The sequence below is a fragment of the Triticum dicoccoides genome, chromosome 5B, assembly GCF_002162155.2.
Source record: "Triticum dicoccoides isolate Atlit2015 ecotype Zavitan chromosome 5B, WEW_v2.0, whole genome shotgun sequence".
NCBI lineage: Eukaryota > Viridiplantae > Streptophyta > Magnoliopsida > Poales > Poaceae > Triticum > Triticum dicoccoides.
Window position 1 is genome coordinate 486,082,815 of NC_041389.1, and position 25,825 is coordinate 486,108,639.

Consider the following 25,825-nt stretch of genomic DNA (forward strand, 5'->3'; position numbering starts at 1 on the left):
CGGTATCGGGTCACCGAAAGAGGTTCCGGGCACCCCCAACAAAAGATATGGGCCTATTGGGCCAAGAGGGGAAACGCACCAGCCACCATGGGCTGGTGCACCCCCCATATGGGCCGAGCCAGGAGGAGAAGGAAAGAGGAGAAGGGAAAAGGAAATGGGGGATTCGGCCTCCCCCTTCCTTCCCTCCTCCCTCCTCTTTCCTTCCTCTCCGGTAAATAAGAAAAGGGGGGCCGAATTGGGGAGTGTCGGTGTCAAAACCGGCGGATCTCGGGTAGGGGATCCCGAACTGTGCGTCTAGGCGGATGGTAACAGGAGACAAGGGACACGATGTTTTACCCAGGTTCGGGCCCTCTTGATGGAGGTAAAACCCTACGTCCTGCTTGATTGATATTGATATTGTGGATGTTTACAAGAGTGGATCTACCACGAGATCAAGGAGGCTAAACCCTAGAAGCTAGCCTATGGTATGATTGTAATGGTTGTTGTTGTGTCCTACGGACTAGAGCCATCCGGTTTATATAGACACCGGAGAGGGCTAGGGTTACATAGAGTCGGTTACAATGGTAGGAGATCTACGTATCCGTATCGCCAAGCTTGCCTTCCACGCCAAGGAAAGTCCCATCCCGACACGGGACGAAGTCTTCAATCTTGTATCTTCATAGTCTTGGAGTCCGGTCGGTGATGATAGTCCCACCGATGATAGTTCGGCTGATGATGGTAGTCCGGCTATCCGGACACCCCCTAATCCAGGACTCCCTCAGTAGCCCCTGAACCAGGCTTCAATGACGGTAAGTCCGGCGCGTATATTGCTTGGCATTGCAAGGCGGGTTCCTCCTCCGAATGATAGAAGATTGTGAACACCAGGATAGTGTCCGGCTCTGCAAAATAAATTCCACATTCCACCGTAGAGAGAATAATATATACACAAGTTCAATCTGCTGACATTTTTTGCGGCATGACGTCACGCCACTACCAAGCCATTACTTGAATCGTTTTTTACTCTACCACCTCAGCGCATTTAGCGAAGCGGTTTCCTTGGCATGTCTTGTCGAAGCAGAGATCGTGTTCCCCCTTAATCCGGGATTCTCATCAATACGGACGTGGGTAACCCAACCGCGCCATTGATGGTGACGCTTGGGGGATAAGCGAGTTTTACCAGGCCGGTGGGGGACGCGTAGACTTCGCCCGCCCATATAAGGGATAAGGATTCACCTTTTCACCTACGCCTTCTTCCTCCTTTGCTTATCCATCTCCGCGCACTCGAGCTCCAGCGCCCAAGCCCGCACATCTCGTCTCAACCTTCCCCAGTTATGTCTGGAGCGGGAGGCAAGTGGATGACCTCCTCCGTTACGGAGGAGCACATCGAAAGACTGCGCAGCGCGATCTACCTGTCCGGCGACATCGCGCACCGGCTGCCCGACGAGGGGCAGCTCATCCCCACCCCCAGGCCCCATGAGAGGGTCGTTTTTCTTCCCCACTTCCTCCGCGGACTGGGCTTTCCACTTCACCCCTTTGTCCAGGGGCTCATGTTCTACTACGGCCTGGATTTCCATGATCTGGTGGCGAACTTCATCCTCAACATCTCAGCGTTTATCGTCGTGTGCGAGGCCTTCCTCTACATCCAGCCCCACTTCGGCCTGTGGCTCAAGACCTTCAATGTCAAGCCGAAGATAGTGAAGGGCACTCAAGCGGAGTGCGGAGGCGCCATGTTGGGCAAGATGCCCAATGTCCTTTGGTTCGAAGGGGCCTTCGTGGAATCCGTCAAGGGGTGGCAATCGGGGTGGTTCTATATCACCGAGCCGCGCGACCCTACGTGGGAGGCGGCCCCCGAGTTCAGATCTGGTATCCCCATGCAGGTCACCTCCTGGAAAGAGAAGGGCTTGCTGTGGGGTAGTTCAGAGGGGCTGACGGGACTCCAAGCCTGTATCCAGAAGCTGGTGAAGAAGCTCAGGCTGGTTAACGTGGTCCAAGTCATGCTCGTCTGCCAGATTCTCCCATGCCAAGAGAGGGCATTTAATCTGTGGGAGTTCAATCCGGAACAGCACCAGGCGCTGAACGGGCTCTTCGACACGACGTACAAAGGCGCCTGGAGGGTGCTGTTTAAGGGCGCCGAAGCCCCCGCATCCGCGACTGAAGATCGCGGATTTCGCTCGCAGCACCAAGCCGACGAGGTAAGTGATTCTACCCCTTTACGGGACACTTGCTTTTCATAGTTTTACTCTATGTGGGTTTTAATTTCCCCTTTTCCTTTGACAGGACTAGATGAGGAAGGCGGAGCAGATTATCTGCCCGGCTCCTATGCCAGAAAACCTAGTAGATGCCCATCTAGCGAGGCTGCTGGTTCCGGCACCGCACGTGGTGCCGGAGAAGAAGGCCAAGAAGGAGGCCACGGGTGCTCGAAAGAGTTCCCGTTTTCAGGTGTCCGACGACTCCGGGGCGGACTCCTCCCCCGAAAACAAGGAGGAGAAAGTGGACTCTCTCCCAGAGGAGGGAGAGAGGAAGAGGAAGGCTTCCCCAACAGGGGGGCCGAAGGGTCCACGAGGGGAAGGACTATTCCCCCGGACAGCTCCGCCAACATCAACATTGGCGGGGAAGAATGGCCTTCAAGGGCCAGGCCTCCAGCGAGATCGTAAGTATCCGGATTCCTGAGTGATTTATAATTTCTTTTTCCGTGTCACATAGTGTCATTCTAATGCCGCATGCTGCCTGTTGTCCGGCCAATGATGATCTCCCCGCTTCATCGAGCGGGTCGTTGGCTCCGTCGGATGTAGACTCCATCCCGACCGCCTCCACCCCTCGCGACACCGAGGACGCCGAGGTGGGATCCCAAGAAGGGACCCATCAGGGGGAGGCTTCGGAGGCGCCACAAGGCGTCCTCCCGGACTTTGCGCCGTATTCCATATCAGAACCCGCAGTGGTTCCGGAGTCCGGCCGGCGGCCCCTTCGCACGAAGGGCAAGACCGTGACGCCGGCGGCTTCCGTCCAACTAGAGGCGCCGGACAATTTGTTGGAGGCGCTGCAGAGCGCTTCCATCGAGTAAGAACACCGCACTATTATGAGTGCGGTGATTCAGAAGGTACAGCTCGCCAAGAGCGGGCTGACCGAAGCCTGCAGTAGCCTTCTATCAGGCTTTGAGGTAAGAAGTTAAAAATATGCAATGTAATACCGCATAGACAGTAGCCCCTGATGCTCGGTTCGGTGTTTGGAAAGAAAAGCCAGACTGAGGATCTGGAAAAAAAAGAAGATATACGCAGTGTTGCTAAAAAATTATGTCAATATGGGTTGCAGGCTGCGCTGCTGACCTCTGCCGCACTGACTGCGGAGGTCGGTGCTTTGAAGCAGGAGCTCGAGCGGTCTGAGCAAGAGCTCGGCCGCGCCAAGAAGCAGCTCCAGGACAAAGAAGGTGAGTAACACCACTTTGAACTTGTACTTTGAAAAGGATTTAGGTTGCAACAAAAAATAACCAGGATAACATGGGTACTGCAGGGGCCACGAACGAGGTGGCGACCCTAAAGGAGGCTGTGTCCGCGGCCGAACGCAATACGGCCACGGAACGGGCAGAGCGAGAAAAGCAGGAGGCGCGGGTGGCGGTGGTTCGGCAAGAGCTCCAGGCTCTCATGGAAAAGCATGAGAGTTTAGAGCGTGACTCAAAGGCTCGAGAGTCCGAGCTTGCCTCGGCTCTCGAAAGTGCCAAAACTGCCAAGGCCGATGCCCATAAGTCCCTTCAGGAGATTGAGTTGGTGAGGAAGATAGTGGCGGGTAAGGCATTTTTCATGCAAAGCAAGCATGTTAATGTAAATTATGTGTTACTTACCCGAATTCGGAGCTCTCCAGGGGCGTTTGCAGATCTTCCTCGCAGCGTGTCTGATGCCGCCGCATTCTACCGAGCCGAGGAGGGGAGCTCAACGGAGAAGGTCTTCTGGTCTCAGTATGCTGAGGCCGGCCATCCGGTGCCCCCTAGCGACCAGCTGAAGCAGCTGGTCGAGCTCCACAAGGTGGCCGAGCAGGCCATGAAGGGCCTCATAGTCCGGCTGTGGCCTGGAGAGGCCATGCCTGGGAGCTACTTCGGCCTCGTGCGACGGTTGGTGGATGCGTGCCCCTGGGTGAAGGTTATCAAGCGCTCCGCCTGTATTGAAGGTGCTCGTCGGGCCCTTGCCCGCGCAAAGGTGCATTGGGGCAAGCTGGATGCGGAGAAGCTAATCACTGACGCGCCGCCAGCGGGCAAGGAATATCATACGCCCGAGATGTACTATAAGACCGTCCTGAAGGGTGCCCGCAAGATTGTGGATGAGTGCCCCAGGGATGTAATTATTGAGTAAATTCGCAATGTGTTATCCTGTGCGCTGAAAACTTTGTTCATATGCGCGAAGCAACGCTTGTTAATTTAAAATATTACCTTCTGTGAGGCCGTTTATTAAATCTGAGAGATGGCAAGTCGTCGGCTTCAGCCCCCATGCCACGAGTGTTGGGGTGTTCGGGATAAACTTGAGCACTCTTGTTCCTATTTTTGGGTCCATCTAGGGAGGCGCTCAACACAACGAACAAGGCAACCGGACTTACAGTGCTTGAACACTCTCACTTAGCCATAGAATTCTATAATTTTAAATTTCGGCGAAGCCCCTAGTATTCGGAAGACCGAAACAGGGGCGCTATCCACGCCTTCGTCGGACATTATCCGGAACTTCGCTCGAAGCGGTGTAGGTCTTTAAGGACCCAAAAGGACCTCTCGAACAGCGACCAGTCTCTCGCCTTATCATGACAGTCAGTTTTAGCTTTCTCCACTGAGGCGTTAACCCGGCTCAACCGGGGCGCAATTGCAGTGGTTCTCCCAGTGCTACCTTAGTCGACAGAACGGAACATAAGGTGCCAAACATGGGAGCCGGGCAAACCCAACTATTGACCCAAGACATGATTCGGAGCCGATTCATATAATGCTATAAGTTCGGGGTGCCGCACTTGTGAAAGTGTTCGGACTTGATCACACCATAATGCGGGGGACATAAGCCCCTGGTGTATTTGGCCGTACCAAAATGTACGGATGCAACATGTCATAAATGAACATATATATATATAAGGTAATGCAATTATGGGCAAAAAGTACTGCATTTTATTCGAGAAGATCTGCTATGAGTGCGGAATGATACAAATAGTGCGGAAAGCAAGGGATTGGACGAATTAAAGGCGTCTCCCTCCAGGGGTAGGCCGCGGAATGGTGTATTTAACAAATTTAATGCTCGTAATGGAGACCACCTGAGTGTTCGTCGCGGCCTTTGTCCCTCCCTGGCTGTTGCATCATGAGTTCGGCAGGTTCACCGCCGGACAGAGTTCTGTATAAAAAAGAGAGAAATAAAAGATAAAAAGAGCGACACACTTTGGAGCCCCTGGTGTGGTCGAACCGCACTCTGGGTCTGTTGTGGTTGTGCCTCTCCCCCTATGCCCATGGTATCTCCAGGGCGTAATTATGTACGCGAAGAGTTTGTCTTACAATTGTGCGAGGGCTGGGGTTGAGGCCGCATTGCTACGCATGCTCGGAACGTGCCAGGTGGTCTTGGTTGATGTTGCTCCGGGCGCGTTTGGCCGTGTCCGGTCGCTTAACGGCCGGACTCTAAAATTGCCTTAAAAGGCTGCTCTGTACTTCTGCCGCGAGAGCCGCTGTATGTTCCTCCGTTCGGAGGGAGCGTTTCGTGTTTCCATTGACCGTGATGACTCCACGAGGGCCTGGCATCTTGAGCTTAAGGTACGCATAATGCGGCACCGCGTTAAATTTTGCGAACGCGGTCCGTCCGAGCAGAGCATGATAGCCACTGCGGAACGGGACTATGTCGAAGATTAACTCCTCGCTTCAGAAATTATCCGGGGATCCGAAGACCACTTCCAGTGTAACTGAGCCTGTACAACTGGCCTCGACACCTGGTATGACGCCTTTGAAGGTTGTCTTTGTAGGTTTAATCCTTGAAGGGTCTATGCCCATCTTGTGCACTGTATCCTGATAAAGCAGGTTCAGGCTACTGCCGCCATCCATCAGGACTCTCGTGAGGTGAAATCCATCAACGATTGGGTCTAAAACCAATGCGGCGAATCCGCCATGGCGGATACTGGTCGGATGGTCTCCTCGATCGAAAGTGATCGGGCAAGAGGACCATGGGTTGAATTTTGGGGCGACTGGCTCCAGCGCGTATACGTCCCTTAGTGCACGCTTCCGCTCCCTCTTGGGTATATGCGTTGCGTATATCATGTTTACCGTCCGAACTTGAGGGGGGAATCCCTTTTGTCCTCTGTTGTTCGGCGGCCGGGTCTCTTCCTCGTCATCGCTGTGTAGCCCCTTGTCATTGTTTTCGGCGATTAATTTGCCTGCCTGCTTGAATACCCAACAATCTCTGTTGGTGTGGTTAGCTGGCTATTCGGGGGTTCCATGTATTTGACAGGAGCGGTCGAGTATTCGGTCCAAATGGGACGGGCCTGGAGTGGTTCTTTTGAATGGATTCTTCCGTTGACCGGGCTTGGAGCCTCGGAATCCGGCGTTAACTGCCGTATCCTCATTGCTATCGCCGTTAATGCAGCGTTTGTTTTTGTTTTGACGCGGCCTGCCATTGCGGTCCTTGGTATCCGGACTGCCAGCGTTTTTGCTGAGGTTGTTGCTGCGAGCTAGCCAGCTATCCTCTCCCGCACAGAAGCGGGTCACGAGTGATGTGAGGGCTGCCATGGATTTCGGCTTTTCCTGTCCTAGGTGTCGGGCCAGCCACTCGTCGCGGATGTTATGTTTGAAGGCAGCGAGGGCCTCTGCATCCGGATAGTTGACGATTTGATTTTTCTTTGTTAAGAACCGTGTCCAGAATTGCCTGGCCGATTCGTCTGGCTGCTGGATTATGTGGCTTAGGTCATCTGCGTCCGATGGTCGCACATACGTGCCCTGGAAGTTGTCGAGGAATGCGGCTTCCAGGTCTTCCCAGCATCCAATTGACTCTGCAGGCAGGCTGTTGAGCCAATGCCGAGCTGGTCCTTTAAGCTTGAGTGGGAGATATTTGATGGCGTGAAGATCGTCGCCGCGGGCCATGTGTATATGGAGGAGATAATCCTCAATCCAAACCGCGGGGTCTGTTGTGCCATCGTAGGATTCGATATTAACGGGTTTAAACCCTTCAGGGATTTGATGATCCATTACTTCGTCAGTGAAGCATAGTGGGTGTGCGGCGCCTCTATATTGAGCAATATCGCGACGTAGCTCGAGAGAGCGTTGTCTGCTGTGTTCGGCCCGGCCGGAGTAGTTGTATCCAGTGCGACGGTATTCGTCGTGGGTCTTGGGGCGCCCACGTGATCCGTAGATAGATCTGGATTGTCTTGCCTTGTCCTCCAATATATCCCGCAAGTCCGGCCCGTTCCCCCGTGGCGTCATGCTTTTTGAGCGATGCCGGGGTACGGTTTTGGTGGAGGGCTTGCATGCCTCTCTGTCGCGGCCACGAGGTGGTCGGTCTGCCGTATTGTGCGCTGGTGATGCAGGTTTGTACGCTTCCTCCTCTAGTCGGGGGAGCAATTTGCATTTTGGGTAACTTTTGGAGGGGCGTTCGAGTTCATACTCTTCGGCCGCGAGGACCTCGGTCCATCTGTCGGCCGGTAGGTCTTGATCAGCTTGAAGCTATTGCTGCTTTTTCTTTAGGCTGTTTGCCGTGGCCATTAGCCTGCGTCTGAAACACTCTTGTTCGACGGGATCCTCAGGCACGACGAATTCGTCGTCGTCGAGGCTTGCCTCGTCTCCGGAGGAGGTAATTAATTATCATCCTCGACCTCTTCATCTGCCGCCCTCTCGTGAGGGCTTGCTTCTGCCTCCTCCTGCGCTGGATCATGCTGGAGGGGGTTGTCTTCGGCACTTTCTGGGGTGTTATTATCTCCTGTGCCAGAATCTCCATTCTTGCTGTGGCGGGATTTAGAGCGGCGCCGCTGACATCGGCGCTTGGGCTGTTTCTTTAAGGAATCGGCCTCCGTTGCTTCTTCGCCGTCCCCATCTTTTGGGGTGTCCACCATGTATATGTCATATGACGAGGTGGTCTTCCAGTGTCCTGTAGGGACTGGTTCTTGATAGTCTCCGGCATCGTCGTCCATACCGTCGATGTCTTCGGAGTCATAGTAGAGTACGTCGGTTAGATCGTCGACGGTGGCTACGAAGTGGGTGGTGGGTGGGCTTTGAATTTCTTCGTCGTCCGCGTCCCAACCATCCTGGCCGTAGTTCGGCCAGGGCTCTCCGGATAGCGAGAGATGCTTCAGCGAATTTAAGATATCGCCGAAGGGTGAGTGCTGAAAGATGTCCGCAGCGGTGAATTCCATGATCGGCGCCCAATCGGATTCGACTGGCAGGGGCGCAGGAGGTTCGGAGTCCGGCAGAGAGTCCGGCACCTTGGAGTCATGAGCTTTATGCGGGACAAGGTAAGTGTTCGGCTCCATCACCGTAGAAGTTGCATCTCCCGAGGCGGTGTCCAGCCATCCATCCTCGATCTGAGCGATCGGCTCCGGACTATGGGTCGGAGCGGATTCGTGTGCGGCCTCCAAGGTGCTGTCCGGCGGCAGAGTTAGGTCGTGCCCATCGTGACAGCGCGGCACGCTCGGCTGTGGCTCAGATCCATCGAAGATCAAGTCCCCGCGGATATCGGCCGTGAAGTTTAGGCTTCCAAACCTGACCTGACGGCCAGGGGCGTAGCTTTCGATCTGCTCCAGATGGCCAAGTGAGTTGGCCCGCAGTGCGAAGCCGCCGAATACGAAGATTTGTCCGGGAAGAAAAGTCTCACCCAGGACTGCGTCGTTGTCGATTGAAGAGGCCATCAAGCCTATCGGTGATGACACAGAGGAACTCTCAATGAAAGCACCAATGTCGGTGTCAAAACCGGCGGATCTCGGGTAGGGGGTCCCGAACTGTGCGTCTAGGCGGATGGTAACAGGAGACAAGGGACACGATGTTTTACCCAGGTTCGGGCCCTCTTGATGGAGGTAAAACCCTATGTCCTGCTTGATTGATATTGATATTGTGGATGTTTACAAGAGTGGATCTACCACGAGATCAAGGAGGCTAAACCCTAGAAGCTAGCCTATGGTATGATTGTAATGGTTGTTGTTGTGTCCTACGGACTAGAGCCATCCGGTTTATATAAACACCGGAGAGGTCTAGGGTTACATAGAGTCGGTTACAATGGTAGGAGATCTACGTATCCATATCGCCAAGCTTGCCTTCCACGCCAAGGAAAGTCCCATCCGGACACGGGACAAAGTCTTCAATCTTGTATCTTCATAGTCTTGGAGTCCGGTCGATGATGATAGTCCGGCCGATGATAGTTCGGCTGATGATGGTAGTCCGGCTATCCGGACACCCCCTAATCCAGGACTCCCTCAGGGAGGAACCCCAAGTAGCATTCGGCCTACTTGGGCGCCCCTGGCTACCTCCCTCTCCCCCAACCTATATATATGTGGGGGCGCCCCTAGAACACACAACATCAATTGTTAGCTATGTGCGGCGCCCCCCTCCTCAGTTTACACCCCCGGTCATATTCTCGCGGTGCTTAAGTGAAGCCCTGCGCGGATTAGTTCACCATCACCGTCACCATGCGGTCGTGCTGACGGAACTCATCTACTATGTCAACACCTGGATCAAGAAGGCGAGGGACGTCACCGAGCTGGACGTGTGCAGAACTCTAAGGTGCCATATGTTTGGTACTTGATTGGTCGGAGCTAGAAGAAGTACGACTACATCAACCGCGTTGTCAAACGCTTCTGCTTACGGTCTATGAGGGTAAGTAGACACACTCTCCCCCTCTCATAGCTATGCATCTCCTAGATAGATCTTGCGTGAGCGTAGGATTTTTTTTTGAAATTGCATGCTACGTTCCCCAACAAATCTTGGGTTCAAGAACCCAGAAATAGAATATATACCTACTAACTAAATGACATCACGAGATGATTTCAAGAATGGTGGCCAGAATTATCACACTGGGAGCACAACATGGCCAGATTACTGGGTGGTTCTCTAAGATACCCTAATGTCATAATAATAGCTTCAACATATATGTCGAGGCAATGGAGTATCTCAATACACCGATTAGTGTGCTTAATCTGTCCCAAAAGAACGTCGAGAACAAAGAGGAAAGATTGCAAATGCATCAGACTATTTAGAGACCTGGAATAACTTGGACAACATAACGGCTGCAGATGCTCAAAAAGATTTGAGACATCCTGGAAAATGGTGGCATAACCACTCAACATTACAATATCAAGGTTCCGAGACCAATTATTAACACACGGAAGTACTAGAAACTGAACTGAGACTTGAATCCATAATTCCTATAAGTCTACGTATTAGTAACACGTGATCCTGATAGAAAGATGAGAAGCCTAGTTCTTAATCCCCGTAGAAGAGAAGAGGATGTCTTATATCAGAAGGACATAGGGTAAAGGAGTAAAATGAGCCTCACGTTCCCTTCCGCAATCAATTCCCTTATATAACTAAAGCATTTCTAGACTCAACATCGACTAGTTTGGCTTGGTAATCCTATAAGCAGTCAGGCTCTGATACCAAAGCTATCAGGACCCTGATCCTAATTCACACCGATCTAGTATGTAACACATCATATCACTTTGCAGCCTCACGCACGGTATTCCCACGGCTGCAGCCTTACCTAGGCCGAGACCGTTTGTGCTTTTTGGCTCACGTATATGATTGTCTCGCTAGCATCCATATGATAGAGAACCCGAGCCGACATGACTAGTCGTAAACCCAATGTGGCACAAACTTACAGGGACATGCATACATGACCCAACAATGCATATGTCGGTCAGGAGCGAGTGTAACTGAGTCGTAGCAACCTACAAGGACTTTAGTAAAACACCACGTGACATTTCCCAGAAGGGGCAGACACGGGAGCAAGGAAGGACACATGCTGGTCAATCCATGTGTTCCGGAGCATTAGTGAGCTACCAAGGCTCAGTGGAAGCACTAGGAGGCATTTCACCATACGAGAGGCTACCAAGAATAAACAACTAGGTGTCGGATCCCACAAATACCAAGCATTTCAATAACATACACGCAATATGATTGATATGTGTAAATACAACATGCCATCACAACAAAACTCTACGAGTCAGAGTATTTATTGGAAAGGCTCCGAGGAGCCATACATAGTATGATATTACAAACATGGGTCTCATGACCCAACACATAGAGTCACACAAGCAACACACACAAGCAAAAGCTTATCCTGTCTAAGTACAAACAGCTAGAAAGAAAGAAGGGTAGGAAGCCTGTCTATTTACAAGACCCTCCATAGGAACCAAACCTCTGTCTGGGATTCCCAAGCTAATTGTTGAAGCCCGCGTGAAACTACTAGTGAGAATGAAGTCTCTCTGCAAAAACATAAATTAAGCAAACATGAGTACAAATGTACCTAGCAAGACTTACATCACAACTAGCTACATATGCATCAATATCAACAAAGGGGGTGGTGGAGTTTAACTGCAGCATGCCAGCTTGACTCGGTGGCTATCCTAAACTACGATTGCCAGCAACTTCTTTGAGGTGGCGCACATGAGTCCACATATTCACCATATCAATACACCACTATGGATCCGCTCCCGTCTCTCTATGAGAAGACCATCCATAACACTCACGTTTATCTTGCGCATTTTAGAGTATCCACTTCAAGTCATCTATGAATAATGTAAGCAGTCCAAGTAGTGCATATCCGCGGACGCGGCTATTTGAATAGATCATATTACCCTGCAGGGGTGTACTTCTTCACACACGCTCTCACCACTTATCACCATTTACATGATATGTACTCGACAACCTTCAAGTGGAAGCCCAGCGATGGTGTCAGCCACGACCTGACTAACCACACAAGTCTCCAGTCCAGGTTTATCACCTATTTGAGTTCCATCCGCAAGGAAGTCCGGCCAAGGTTTCCCCTACGGGCCCAAACGATGTGTGCAAGGTTCCCAAATCCACCAAACGGGTGCCACTTGGTACACCGGGCCACGGTGCCTAGTCTGTCCCAAGCCCATCTGTACCGGGTGCCACTTGGTAGACTACTACACAACCTACCAACACCAGAAACTAGTTGCAACTCCTGGACAGAGATCGAGGCGATTAATAAGCCGAGAGGGGCACTTAAGCATTCCAATGCGTGGTAGTAACTATCTTGGATCACAAACATGGAACTCGGTTCCTGAGGGCGGCTTCAATGAGAGAACCCACCATGTACTCCTACATGGCCTCTCATCGCTACCTTTACCAAATCGGGTTGACACAGTTAGGTCTCAACAGTAGGACATGTTCACCACATTCCAATTCATTCCCAATGAATCAGACCTGGCACAACTCTAAGCAATAGCAGGCATCACAAGCAAACATGGATGAGTAGGCACATCATGGCTCAAACAACTCCTACTCATGCTAGTGGGTTTCAACTATTTACTGTGGCAAAGACATGTCATGCAGAGGAATGGGTTCAACTACCGCAACATGTAATAGTGGAATCGTTGTTATCCCATTGCAGTAAAAGAGAGCAGAAGCGAGAGAGTGGGATTGTATCGGAGTGGTCAAGCAAGGGTTGCTTGGCTGACACTTCTGAAGATAGCATAACTCTTCATCGGTGTCAACGATCACATCGTCTGAACAACGTCTACTGAAAGGGGACAAACACCGACAAACAAGAGGGAACACAATCAATGCAATGCAACAATATGATGAATGATAATGACATGGCAAAATTATGTTGGTTGAGCTAATGCAACTAGCAACAAAGTTAAATGGAGTTGGTTTAAACCCAAGGTTCAAAATCAAACTCCATATGTGACATTTCAAATGTTATTTTCTCAAATTGTCCTATACAATAGCTTTAAGTTGTTTAAACATGCATGAAAATGCCATAAACAGATTCTTTGGATTTTTCTGATAATTTTTCATATATAAATTATTTCATTTGGAGTTACGCTTGAATTACTATGATTTTTCAAAGTTTCAAAAATTTTCTGGATTTTCCAAATTTATTTATAAATAAGAAAATCCTAGTAATTGTATTTATGATGTCATTAGTGTGTCATGCCGGTGTCAGGAGGTTAACGGGTCGGCCATGTCAAACCTGATCAGCAGGGTCCACTGGTCAGTGACCCAAGGTTAATCCCGGTCAAACCCGACGCTGACTAGGGTTTGACCCTATGGTTGGGCCCACTGTTAGTGTCTGTTAAATGGCTAATTGAGGGGATTAGCCGCTAATGATAGCGCCATGTCATCATCACCGGACTTAGGCCAACGACGACCAGATTGGCGGCAGAAGTTCATCGGAAACTCGCTACGGGGCTCGGTTTTGCGTGTGGTTTGCGTCTATGGGTAGCTGAAGGTGTGCCGCATCCAATCATGTAGGTCGTTGGTCGTGGGGTGGCCGGTAACACTGTCGGGCGGGGAGCTTGGCGGGGGCCAGAGCCACGGGCTCGAGCGAGACGAGGCTAGAGTGCACGGCGGGAGGCTTGGGTGGTGGCGTTGGGTTGCCTGGGAGGTCCTGAGCACATTCCAGTGCTTGGACGCAAGCGGCGGCGACTATGGCCATGACGGCATCGAGGCCAGCGGCAAGGAGCTCACGACTCCGGTGGTTAGCGTGGTTAGAGAAGAAAAAGACGGCAGGGCTAGGGGGAGATGGGTCAGGAGCTCAGAAGGAGTCGGATCGGGTAGACGATGTGCTTGGGACGTCCTATCAACAACGAATCAACGTCAGTGATGATCGGCTCCTGAGGTGGAAGACAGTGGCGATGACGATGCTACCACACATCTCGGCTTGCTTGGCTCGATGGAGATGATGAGGACGACATCGTAGAGCTCGTGGGAATGACGGAGTTGCGAGCGGGTGGCTGTGGCTGCGTGGCAGCGAACGGCGGTGACAAGCGCGCTCGGCAGCATTCGAGGGAGAGAGCAGGGAAGGGGGTGCGAGGGAGAGGCCGAGGGGATGCAGGGGGTGCATGGCACGCCTGGAGGCGTCCAAGGCGACGAGGGGGAAGCCAGACAGGGAGGAGGTGGCCGGCGCGTGGGCGCGCGACACGACCACACGCCCTCCTGCCTACTGGCAGGAGGTTGAAGACAGTGTGGCACGTGGTGGGCTGGGCCAACAGTGTTGCCACCAGGTGGGCTGCGCCAGGTAAATTTTTTGCTCTGTTTTATTTTTTGTTCTGTTATGAAATCATAACTAATTCAAAACCAGTGTCAAACTTCTCTAAAATATGTATGTTGCCATAATGGACCTAGCCAAATGCACACAATTAAGTCCAGGGGGTTTTGAATTTATATTCTATTTAATATGAATATAAACCCAAATTCAAATACCATATTGATTTAAATTCAGTGCCCAAAATATTTCTTAAAAATGTTCATAAATTGTGGTTTGATATATAGTTCCTGCCAAAATCCTCAGAACTATTTTAAAGGTAGTTTGCATTCAATGATTTAAATTTAAAGGGTTCTTACCCTTCTTCTAAAATAATTTTTAAGGCTTTGAATATTCCTCAATTCAATTTCTTGAATTAAACATGATGCATGCTCACTGATGCAACTATCACACTCAGATATTCTAAGGTTGGGACAGTTCATCCCAAACAGCTTTTATGCAAGGAAGAAACATACTCGATGGAGTAGTAATTTTGCATGAAATCGTTCATGAGATGCATAGTAAAAACTTGAGTGGAGTAGTGTTCAAAATTGACTTTGAAAAAGCCTATGATAAAGTCAAATGGCCGTTTCTCCAATAGGCCTTGAGAATGAAAGGTTTCACCAATAAATGTCGTGAGTGGATCCAAACCTTCATTTCTAGACGTAGTGTGGCTATTAAAGTCAATGATGACACATGCCACTACTTCCGAACGGAAAAGGGCCTACGTCAGGGTGACCCATTATCTCTAATGTTATTTAACATGGTCGCTGACATGTTGGCTACTTTGATAGAGCGTGCCAAACAGGACGACCAAATTGCAGGAGTAGTGCCACATCTTGTGGAAGCGGGCCTATCAATTCTGCTATATGCCAACGGCACAATTCTCTTTATGGACATGAGCTGGAGGGGGCTCATAATCTGAAACTTTTGCTTTCAGACTTTGAGCAAATGTCAGGTCTTAAGATTAACTTCCATAGAAGTGAATTGTTCTGTTTCAGAGAGGCTAAGGAGGCGGCTACACAATATGCTAATTTCTTTGCCTATGCGCAAGGCCAATTTTCAATTGAATATTTGGGAACCAATTATTCATTATCGATGCCTCACTAACTCGGAGTGGAAGCACGTCGAAGAGCACTCAGATAAACGTTTGAGCAATTGGAAACGCAAGTTGCTCTCCGTTGAAGGATGACTAGTGCTGATCAATTCTATTCTTACAAACATGGTACTCTATATGCTTGCCTTCTTCCAGCTCCCCAAAGGCGTGCTGCGAAGATTAGACTATTTTAGATTCATATTCTTTCGACAATGAGATGATGAAAAGAAAAAATACAGGCTAACCAAACGGAATGTTGTTTGTTGACCGAAATACCAGGTTGTTTAGGCATCCAAAACCTCCAAGTCAAGAATGATGCCTTACTCAATAAATAGCTATTCAAAGTACTTATTGAGGAGGGAGTTTGGCAAACCCTCCTGCGCAATAAGTATCTTGGGAAAAAAGCAGTGTCCCAAGCATTTTGGAAGACAGGGGACTCGCATTTTCAGGCTGACCCGATAGTAGCAAAGAAAAATCTTTTCCGCTTTGGGTCTTTCACGATAAAGGACGGCTCCGAGATACGTTTCTGGGAGGATAAGTGATTGCGAACCACCACTCTTCAGGAATAGTATCGACCCTTGTACCGCATTGTCTGCGATGAGAATGACACCCTTGCACAGGTGCTCAGCTCCTCCCCCGAATGTTTCATTCTGACAGGATCTAGTTGGCCCCGTCTTACTTCATGGCAACATTTGTCATCCTCTTTGGATTCTGTTAAGCTGACACATGGACGGATGTATTTTGTTGGAATCTCACGACATCCGTGTCGTTCACGATTGAATCCATGTATGGTGCCCTCATGCGCCTAGAGATCTAGTGGATAATAATAATAAAAAAATATGCAGGTCGAAGATAACTTAAAAAATCAAGATTTTCACGTCGTATCTTCGTAGGGGAGTTGTACTAACTAAAGACAATCTCATCTGTTTCAATTGGCATGGAATTAGAAGTGTAATTTTTGTACTCATGATGATACAATTAAACACCTTTAATTCCAATGCAAGTTTGCATGTTCTACATGGTCATTCATCCATATAGCATCCAATATGTATCCGCGGATGAGTGTTGCTAATATATATGGTCACTGGCTTGACGGTATACCAAATAGGTTTTGCACATTAATAAGATTGGGAGCATCTGCCTTATTATGGCGCTTTGGCTATGTAGAAATGGCATTGGTTTCAATCGTAAAACCCCTTTTCCTTTGCAGGTTTTTCTGTAGTACGAACTGGCTTCACATGTGGTCTATGTTGCACGGAACGGAGTATCAACCGTTGTTTAAGGTGTGTGTATGCGGTTGGAGCAAGTGGTCAGGGAGGTTTTTACCAAACATGGGTGACAACATAATCTCTGGCTCGGTCCAACTCCTCCTTCGGCATAGGCATAGTTTTGGTCTCATAGGACTTTACTGCAGCCAATATGCCATTTCGTTTATTTATTTATTTCTATCAAACTTGTTTTTGTTGGCTGTGTGCATCCTAATTATTCAAAGGCCGAATTTTGCTCAATATGAACATATTTACTTGATGCTATATTTTGAGCTAATAAAAACGCCCTTTATCGAAAAACATGCTGGCAAGTGTTGAAAAAGTCATTTAGTTGAACTTGTAGATTCATGGTTCATGCCAAAGCCTACAAGTTTGCGGAGAGTGACCAAGCCACTGTGGCCATGTTCACGGTTGTGCCCCTATTTCCGTTCTGTGATTTTGGGAACACCTAAACATCTATTACCTTGTTTCCTATTTCAAAGTGTACAATGCAGCGGCTTATAGATTACAAAAGAAGTGAGTGAGAGAGAGAGAGAGTGTGTGTGTGTGTAAATTGCACGATTAGTATACAAAGTTGTCGCAATTTCAGTCTCATACATCAACTTCAAAATCTTAAAGAGTCTGATACATGGCCTTGCTATTGCCATACATCACTCTTCATTGGGTTTAACATGAACTCATTGCATTAACTTCTCGCTAGCTTTGCCCCTGATCTAGTCCAGATGCTTATCATCAAAGACCGGCAAAGATAACCGAGAAGAAAGGGGAGGGCGGCCCAGCTTAGGACGCTACTATGCTCCTCCTCCTCCTCTGGGGCTGCCGCATCCTCCTTGCCTTGTCCACTGGCCATGGGGCATGTGAACGGTAACTCAAGCAGGTTCGTGAAATGTATGAAACCCTGCCCTTCGTTTGCCTGGCTCTTCTTTCCGCACAGGAAGCTTCCGTCAAGTGGGTGCAAAATCTGAAAGCTTTCGGGGCAAAATGCACACGCGGTTTTTAAGTGGCTTTTGCGCGACGACTTCTCTGCGGATAAAGAACAAAAGAAAGAAAGAAAACAAGTTAGGACTAGGCGTCACCGAGGTAAATACGAAAGGAAACCATACGTAAACGTGCCAGAAAATGTTATGCATATATATTGCATACGACGGATGTTTTCTCGTGGCGGTTCAGGTGTGGTCACTGCTTACCGATGATGGTGCATGTTTCGACGGCCGGCGCGCCGGAGTGGTGGTGGCTGTAGCGCAGCTCCGCGAAGAAGGTCTTGTCCGTGTCGTTGGCCTGGTTCCGCCTCCGTTTGCTGCTGGCGATCTTCTTCCTGTGAGCCACGAAGCCCACGTGGACCCAGATGTGGCTTTGGAAACCCACGTACGCGGCCATGAGAGGCTTGACGGGGACGAACTCCGAGCCCGGGTTGGTGGCGTTGTAGTGACGGAGAGCGTGGTGGACGTGGCAGATGATGGAGGCGTCGCGCTCCCTAAAATCGATCCAGACATCACCATTAGCAAATAGCAATAGGTTAGTGGACTCGAAAAAGACGGATACATGTACATGAGCTAAGCGAAAGCGAGCAAGGAGAACGTACTCTTCGGTGCGCTGGCGGCAAGGAGTCGCCGTCGTCCCGTGGTGCGGCAGCGATTGGCTGCCGCACCCGCACACGGAGCGTTCCTGGAGAATTTGGTACTCGCGGTGCAGGTCGTGCACGAAGGCGGGCGGCGCGCCGTCCTTCTTCGGCTTCATCATCCGCACCATCGACAACAGTGCAGATCCCATTGGTGATGATCGACGGAGTGAGCGTCCTCTCGAGAGCGTACGTACAATCCCTAGGTAGCCCGTGCCTCTCTGTGACGCTATCGATCGTCTACGCTTGTCCTTGATCGTGTACCGTGGGTACCTGCATATATAGATGGAAGCAGGGGAGACGTGCGACCCGATTCTGACATGTAGCGCTCAGCAGCCGAGCCTCGGTCCGACTCGGAACTGCAAATGAAACCAAGCCCGACTCGGCCGACCGACCATCTGCGACTGTGAAGCCGGTCGGTCCTCGACCCGCTCCAACCCGGACCCCCGCCGCGCGCGTCTATATACACACACGCACGCACGCCTCGACGCCACTCATCACATCACATCAACAAACGGCGGCGGCCAAGCAGAAGCAAAAGCCAGATCTCTCTCACGCAAAAGTCAGATCTCTCATGGGGAGCAAGAGCAACGACGGCGGCGGCGGCGGCAAGGACGCCGCGACGGAGGCAGCGGCCGCCGGCGAGGCGGCGATCAAGCAGGAGGCCCCGGCGAATCGCGGGAAGACGCCGCAGCAGGTGAACCAGGAGCTGAGGGAGTCCCTGTCGAAGCAGGACAGTTTCCGCAAGCTGGCGGAGCGCTACGGCGGCGTCGACGACCTCCTCGACCTGTGCGTCGGCGACGGCGACGACAACTGCTTCGACGACTGGTGCTGCGTCGTCAACCCCGATGGCTCCTACTACTACATGGACCGCCACTACGCTCCTGCACCCGATTACTTGCTCTCCTATGATGATGATGGTCGGCTTGTTCTCCTCAAACAAGAAAAGCCCACCTGAATCCTGATGCGTGTACCTCGTGCCTGCTCTAGTTTGCTTGCTTGTGTGTTTCTTTCTTTGTTAATTTGGATCTCTCAGTGATTAATGTTTTAACCTCCTTTTAAAAAAAAGTGATACAATTAATATTTGCTTGACCATCGAAATCTGACCCCCCTGTTCAGTAGAATTTAGTTTGCTTTGGTCTCATCCTCCTCGACCCTGGCCTTTTCCAGCTCTACTGTCATGAAATAAATGGTATTATATTTATTCGATGATTTTGCAAAACTAAATGTGGTACTAAGTTACTGAATAATTCAATCGTACAGAAAAGAACATGCAAATCATGAAATAAATGAGAAATTTTGCGAATAAATGTACTAGCAAAGTAGCATCCAAATCATATATACTCCAGAGCATGTAAATCATGAAATAAATGTACAACCCTGGAGAACTAAATGGAGTACTCCCTCCGTCACGGTTTAGAAGGCACACTTCAGTTTTCATGCATTTTCAGAATAGGAAAGGATTAAGTCGTGTGGGCAAAAAGTGCATGCAAATCATGAAATAAATGCACCACCCTGGAGAAATTTTGCGAATAAATGTACTAGCAAAGTAGCACAAGCGACTCTTATCGACTTCACTAATGCCGACGTATCCATATGGATATCTTCTCAGAATGCATTTCATAAGACTCAATTAATTATCCAAATGCAAAGGGTGCGTATTGATTTTCCTCCCTGACTGTGTCTGCGATCAGCCCAACCATACACAACTCTTTACTCAATTTTCCTTTTTTATTCTTTAAAAAATGTGCACCGACTTTCATAAATTTGAACTTTAAAAAGACAAACCCAATGCATAGAAGCTCCCACACAAGGTGGAGTCTGGAGAGGGATTATAGAAACCTAGTCTTATCTCTGCAAAGTGCAATGTAGATAGGCTGGTTTGAATCCAGGACCTCTGGCATAAGTGGGGAAGACTTATTAAATACTGACTTTCAAAAGTTATTTTTTTTAAATTAAAATTTCATAGATTTTAACTCTCAAAAATTCAAATAAGTTCTCCTATCGTATGACCGATTTTTTCTCTGGAACAATAATAAACCGATGGGTGTACAATGTGCCGGGTTTAGGTCTCTCTAGACAATATAAGAAAGCCAAGTGATCATATTATATGTTGCACTTGATCTCAAAATCGCCTCGGCCAATATAGTTGTAAGAGTTCAGCTGCCTTTTTTCACTCGAAGATGCACACTACCATTACAATTTGACCACTATTCAGTGGAATTAGTCGCTTGCATCTCATCCTCCTAGACCCTGCTGGCTGTCCAACTCATCGTTGAGGCATGTCGTTGTCTACTACGTTCACTCGCGCATTGACGTCTTTTCCTTGACCCAAGACCATCTCCGATGCTGATATATGGATGAATGTATGAGTCATGGTGCTACTTTGCTATTATATTTATTTCACAATTTGGAAGATCAAATGTACTGCCAAATTAATGAATAAATCATACATAAAGGAACATGCAAATCATGAAATAATTGTACTACTCTGTAGAAAATTTGAGCATAAATGTACTGGCAAAGTAGGATAGCGACTCCTATCGGCTCCACCAATACCAACAGTAATCGTATCCATACGGATATCTGCTTAGATTGCATTTTATAAGACTAGTTAATTGTCTATCTCCAAAGTGTGTACCTGTTTTCCTCCCTGATGCCTGACCGGGCGTGCAGTCCGCCCAACCATACACAACTCTTCACTCAATTTTTTCCTTTTTTCTTTGACTAGTAAGAATGCACGTGCAATGCACATATTGACTAATATATGTAGTCAAACGTATTACAAACACTAACATTCAAATTGTTGCATGCCATGAGATGACATATCTCCATGTCAAAATACAAAAAAGAATACCAATTATATATGTCCATAATTCTAAACTCCATGCCCCCAATGCTGGGAATGATTCAAACTTGCCAATCTAGTGTTGTCCAATGTCTGAAAATCCATCTAAACCAATGACTATTAGATCACCTTCCATAAGATTTACATAACGAAAGTAGAGAAGCCAACGAGTTCAGTATCAGAAAGGACCAGTCTTAGAAACACTTAAATCTTTGAAAAAAAGCCCGCATAAATCTGATTACGCTCATAGACAGTTGTAATGAAGCAAAAAAAACTACAGACAATACAACAATCGTGTCATTTTATTCTCACAGGAAAAGAGCAAGCTATTTATCATCATCCAAAGAGTTTACAACGTCAAATGGCTAAGCACGAACGACATGACAACATTGGCGGGCTGACCAGTGATTTATCTTTTTTCATGCCCATATTGGTCATTTTCACCACAAATATGAAACTTTGTTGGATTCGTAGAGAGCAAATGCAACAGTTACTTCGTTTCCATAGGGCCACTGGGTCCTGAAACAATGCATCCCAAGTTCAAATATTCGTCATATGAAAAGACAAGCTTTGAAACCCATCAAAGCAGAGACCAAACAAACTGTACCAAGGGTAACTATTTTCAACTATCATTATCCCAAGGGCCTCAGATCTTTCATATGATAACGACATTCTACCATGATACAGTAGAAGAAATATTTCAGCATGAAAATTAACCTTATCATGGTCATGCGACTTGTGGACCGGCTGTAACCTCATTCTCCCCCTCTCACCAAAATCCTGGGCTCCAAGTCCACTACATGCCTGCACCATAGCACCATCCACAAGCTGTCGTGCTTCTTCCATTGAAAAGAAGTGAGAAAACTAAGGGAAGTTTAGTTCAACATCCTCTGCCTAATGCAATCAACACCCGTCAACCTAATCCATCGCCAGGCTAATGTAGTACAATTAGTGTTCGATAATTTGTAATATTCATTTCCTTAATCTAACTTGAACACTAAAAATATTATGGGAATAACCTTTTTGTGCTCTTTATATTGCCAGTTACATTCAATGTAAATGCAACCCAACACAAGAAGAAATGGAGGCACTTGGCCCATGCAGTCTGCGAATTATCAATTAGAGAGCAATGCAGATATAAAAAAATCCATGCCATTTATTAGGCTAAGCATTCATATAGATGGTATAGAATACTAAAACTAACATTCAACAATACTAAAAGTGTCATTTACATTCAGCAATACTAAGAGTGTGGTTTTCATATACAGAGATGACAAGTACATAATGAAAACATCACTTGGTTTGAGCAATCATTTTCAGCTTAATAATAAGTAAAATCGGCTCGAACTTGCAAAATTTGAGATCAACAACACAAATTTAGATGCCTGTTGGCGTTCAAGGTAACGGCAATTGGCAGGTGCATTTTTCTCTTGCCATTTAGTTGACTTTCATTCTTCTGAAGTGACCAAGATCATGGGTTGCTGAAAATAGTGTAAAATTGGTAAAATCAGAAAATGAGAGGGGGTGGGTGTTCGAGATGGATCTCCCTTTCGTGACTTCATTTGCCAAAAAAAAACAATCATCACCTTGAGAACATGTTGCTTGGCTGCCAACATCATGTAGTTTGACGTCACATGGTAATCACTCTATCAATTCTAAAGTCATTCGACATTATTGGTTACTGGTCACACCTCATCACCACCTAGTCATGCACCAACTCAAGAAGGTGTTGCAGTTTTCTCTGTGTGTGGATACGGAGACCAAGCCCTCTGTCGTCCTTGTCCCATGTAGACACACCTAGAGATCACGTGTTATGCGCTTGCATACTGTAGCAGGCACTCTACTCAATGTAGCGGGATGCAACCACAATTAACGGTGAGCATCCTTTGAGACGTTACCTCTATCTCTGCTGCTCCAAGTCATCGCTTTCTAGGAGCCCAACCTTGGCATGGCTATATGTTCAACCTATGATCTTATGTCCATGCAACTATATACTATACAATTGAATCTGTACTGTTTGAAACATATGAGAAGACAAACAAAAGGACTTGTGGAAAGAAATTGGTGTTGCCTCACATCAGAGAATATTCTCTTTTTTTCTACCCAAAACTGTAGAACGACCTTGATAAGTGTCACACGTGCGGCACGAACACATGACAACTTTGAACTTTTTTATGGCTAGTTTAGTGACTTGAGGATGGCAACTTCCTTTTCAGATGGTAAGTTTCAGTTTTTTTAGTTTTTTTATTTTCGGATGGCAATTTTAATTGTAAAAAACGCTAGGATCGGATTGCTTCATGCCACACGTGTGGCACTTATCATTTGGGTTGAACAATCGTTCTATGGTAATTTTTGGTCAAACCAAAGAATAAAGTTAAAATAGTACAAAAGCAAAAGAACAGAAAAATCAACAAATGCATGCCAGCTCTAGGGATTATGAAGGAAAACCAGTCTAACGTAGAGATGTACTCCCTCTGTCCCACAATGTAAGACATTTTTGCAAGCAAGTTTAACTTGCAAAAACGTCTTACAGATGGGACGGAGGGAGTATTATAAAAAAAGTCTAACTTAGAGATGGTGTTCTACCCAAACTTGAAGAGCTTCTAGAGAACAGGCCTTCCTGAAGTGGCAAAATGATTGACACGACTACATTTACAAAATCCTTCACCAAATTGGCATATACTTTTCATTGAGTCTAACACGAACTCATTACATTGACTTCTTCTGTAGATCCGCTACTACTCTAGAACACAAGCTTATCGTCAAAGGCCGGCAAAACCCTTGCCATGAGATTACGGAAAAAATCAAAGAAGGAGAGAGCCCGGCTCATGGTGCTACTATGTTCCTCCTTCTGTTCCTCTGGAGCTTTCTGTTCCTCTGGAGCTGCTGCATCCTCCTTGTCTTCTCCACCGACAGTGGGGCATGTGAACGACTTCTCAAGCAGATTCATGAAGTGCGTGAAACCTTGCCCCTCATTTGCTTGGGTCTTCTTTCCGCACACGAAGCTCCGGTCAAGAGGGTGCAAGATCTTAAAGCTTTCTGGGCAAAATGTACACGAGGTCTTCAAGTGGCTGTGTCGCGGCTTTTTATCTGTCGATAGTAGAGAACAAACGGAAGAAAAACATCTGGTGAGAATCCGAAGAGATGATTGTTTTCTCATGGCGGTTAAGGTGGTGGTCGCTGCTTACCGATGATGGTGCATGTTTCAACGGCCGGCGCGTCGGAGCGGCGGTGGCTGTAGCGCAGCTCGGCGAAGAAGTGCTCGTCAGTGACGGTGTCGCTGACAGTGTTCCGCCTCCGTTTGCCGCTGACGACCTTCCTCCCGCGAGCCACGAAGCTGACGTGGACCCAGATGTGGCCTTTGAAGCCCACGTACGCGGCCATCAATGGCTTGACGGGGACGAACTCCGAGCCCTGAAACGCATCCACTGTTCTGTCAGTATAATCCACAAAACAAAATCAACAGTGCACGGACATGTACTCTAGCTTTTGATCGATGATGCATGGCCTAGCTACGTACCGGGTTGTCTGCGTTGTAGCGGCGGAGGGCGTGGTGGACATGGCCGATGATGGAGGCGTCGCGCTCCCTGCAAATCCATCCAGACATCACCATTAGCAAACAGCAATAGGTTAGCGGACTCGAGGAGCTAAGCAACAAGCAGACGGCCGGATCAGAGTCGGAGATCGGAGAACGTACTCTTCGGTGCGCTGACCCGTCGTCCCGTGGTCCGGCGATTGGCTGCCGCAGCCGCACATGGAGCGTTCCTGGAGCGTTTGGTCCTCACGGTGCAGGTCGTGCATGAAAGCGGGGGGCGCGCCGCTCAGCTTCCGCATCATCATCCGCACCATCGGCGACAGTGCGGACTCCATTGATGTGATCCAAAGATCGAGCGAGCGAGCGTCCTCGAGAGCGCACGTAAAATCTCTAGGTAGCCCCTGCCTCTCTGTAACGCTATGGTCCTATGGATCGTCTACGTTAGTCCATGTACCGTCGGTAGCTGCATATATAGATGGAGAAGCAGGGGAGACGTGCCTCACGATTTTGACATATACTCCCTCTGTAAATTAATATAAAAACGTTTAGATAACTAAAATAATGATCTAAACGCTCTTATATTACTTTACGGAGGGAGTACCGCTCAACAGCCGAGCCTCGGTCCGATTCGGAACTGAAAATGAAACCAAGCCCGACTCGATCGATCCACCCACGGTCTGCAACTCTGAAGCCGGTCAATGCTAAAAAAAAAAGTGAAGCCAGTCCTAAACCCGCTCCAACACGGAAACCCGCTGCGTGTGGCTATACACACACACACACACACCGGTTTGTCTAATTCACATCTAGATATTTTTTAAGGATATCACATCTAAGCCCCGACAAATATATAATGCAACACCAAGAAAAAAAAAAAACTAGAAAAAAAATAGACCACTAACAGAGTGGGCATCAGCTTATATGTGATATAACTATGTCACATCTAGATGTGTCCTAGACATACCTTACACACACAGCTTTGTCTCATTGCAGTGGCTTCGTTCCCTTAGTGAAGGCACCGGTTTGGAGCCCACGTTCATCTTGCACGACTTCGTCTTATTGTGGTGACTTGTCCACGTTGAGGACCCCAGCCACTCTTTAGTGATGCTTATATGGGTGAAGTTGCTGTTTTCAACGTCTATATATCCTGTCTTGGGTGCGTGTTGTGGTGGCGTGTGTTTGTGTCTGATTGTATAGTGATGATTGCTTTATATATTTTTCGATAAAGGGTGAACTTTATTGACTCAAAATGGAGCACCAAGAGGATACAAACACAATGGATACATGATGCACAC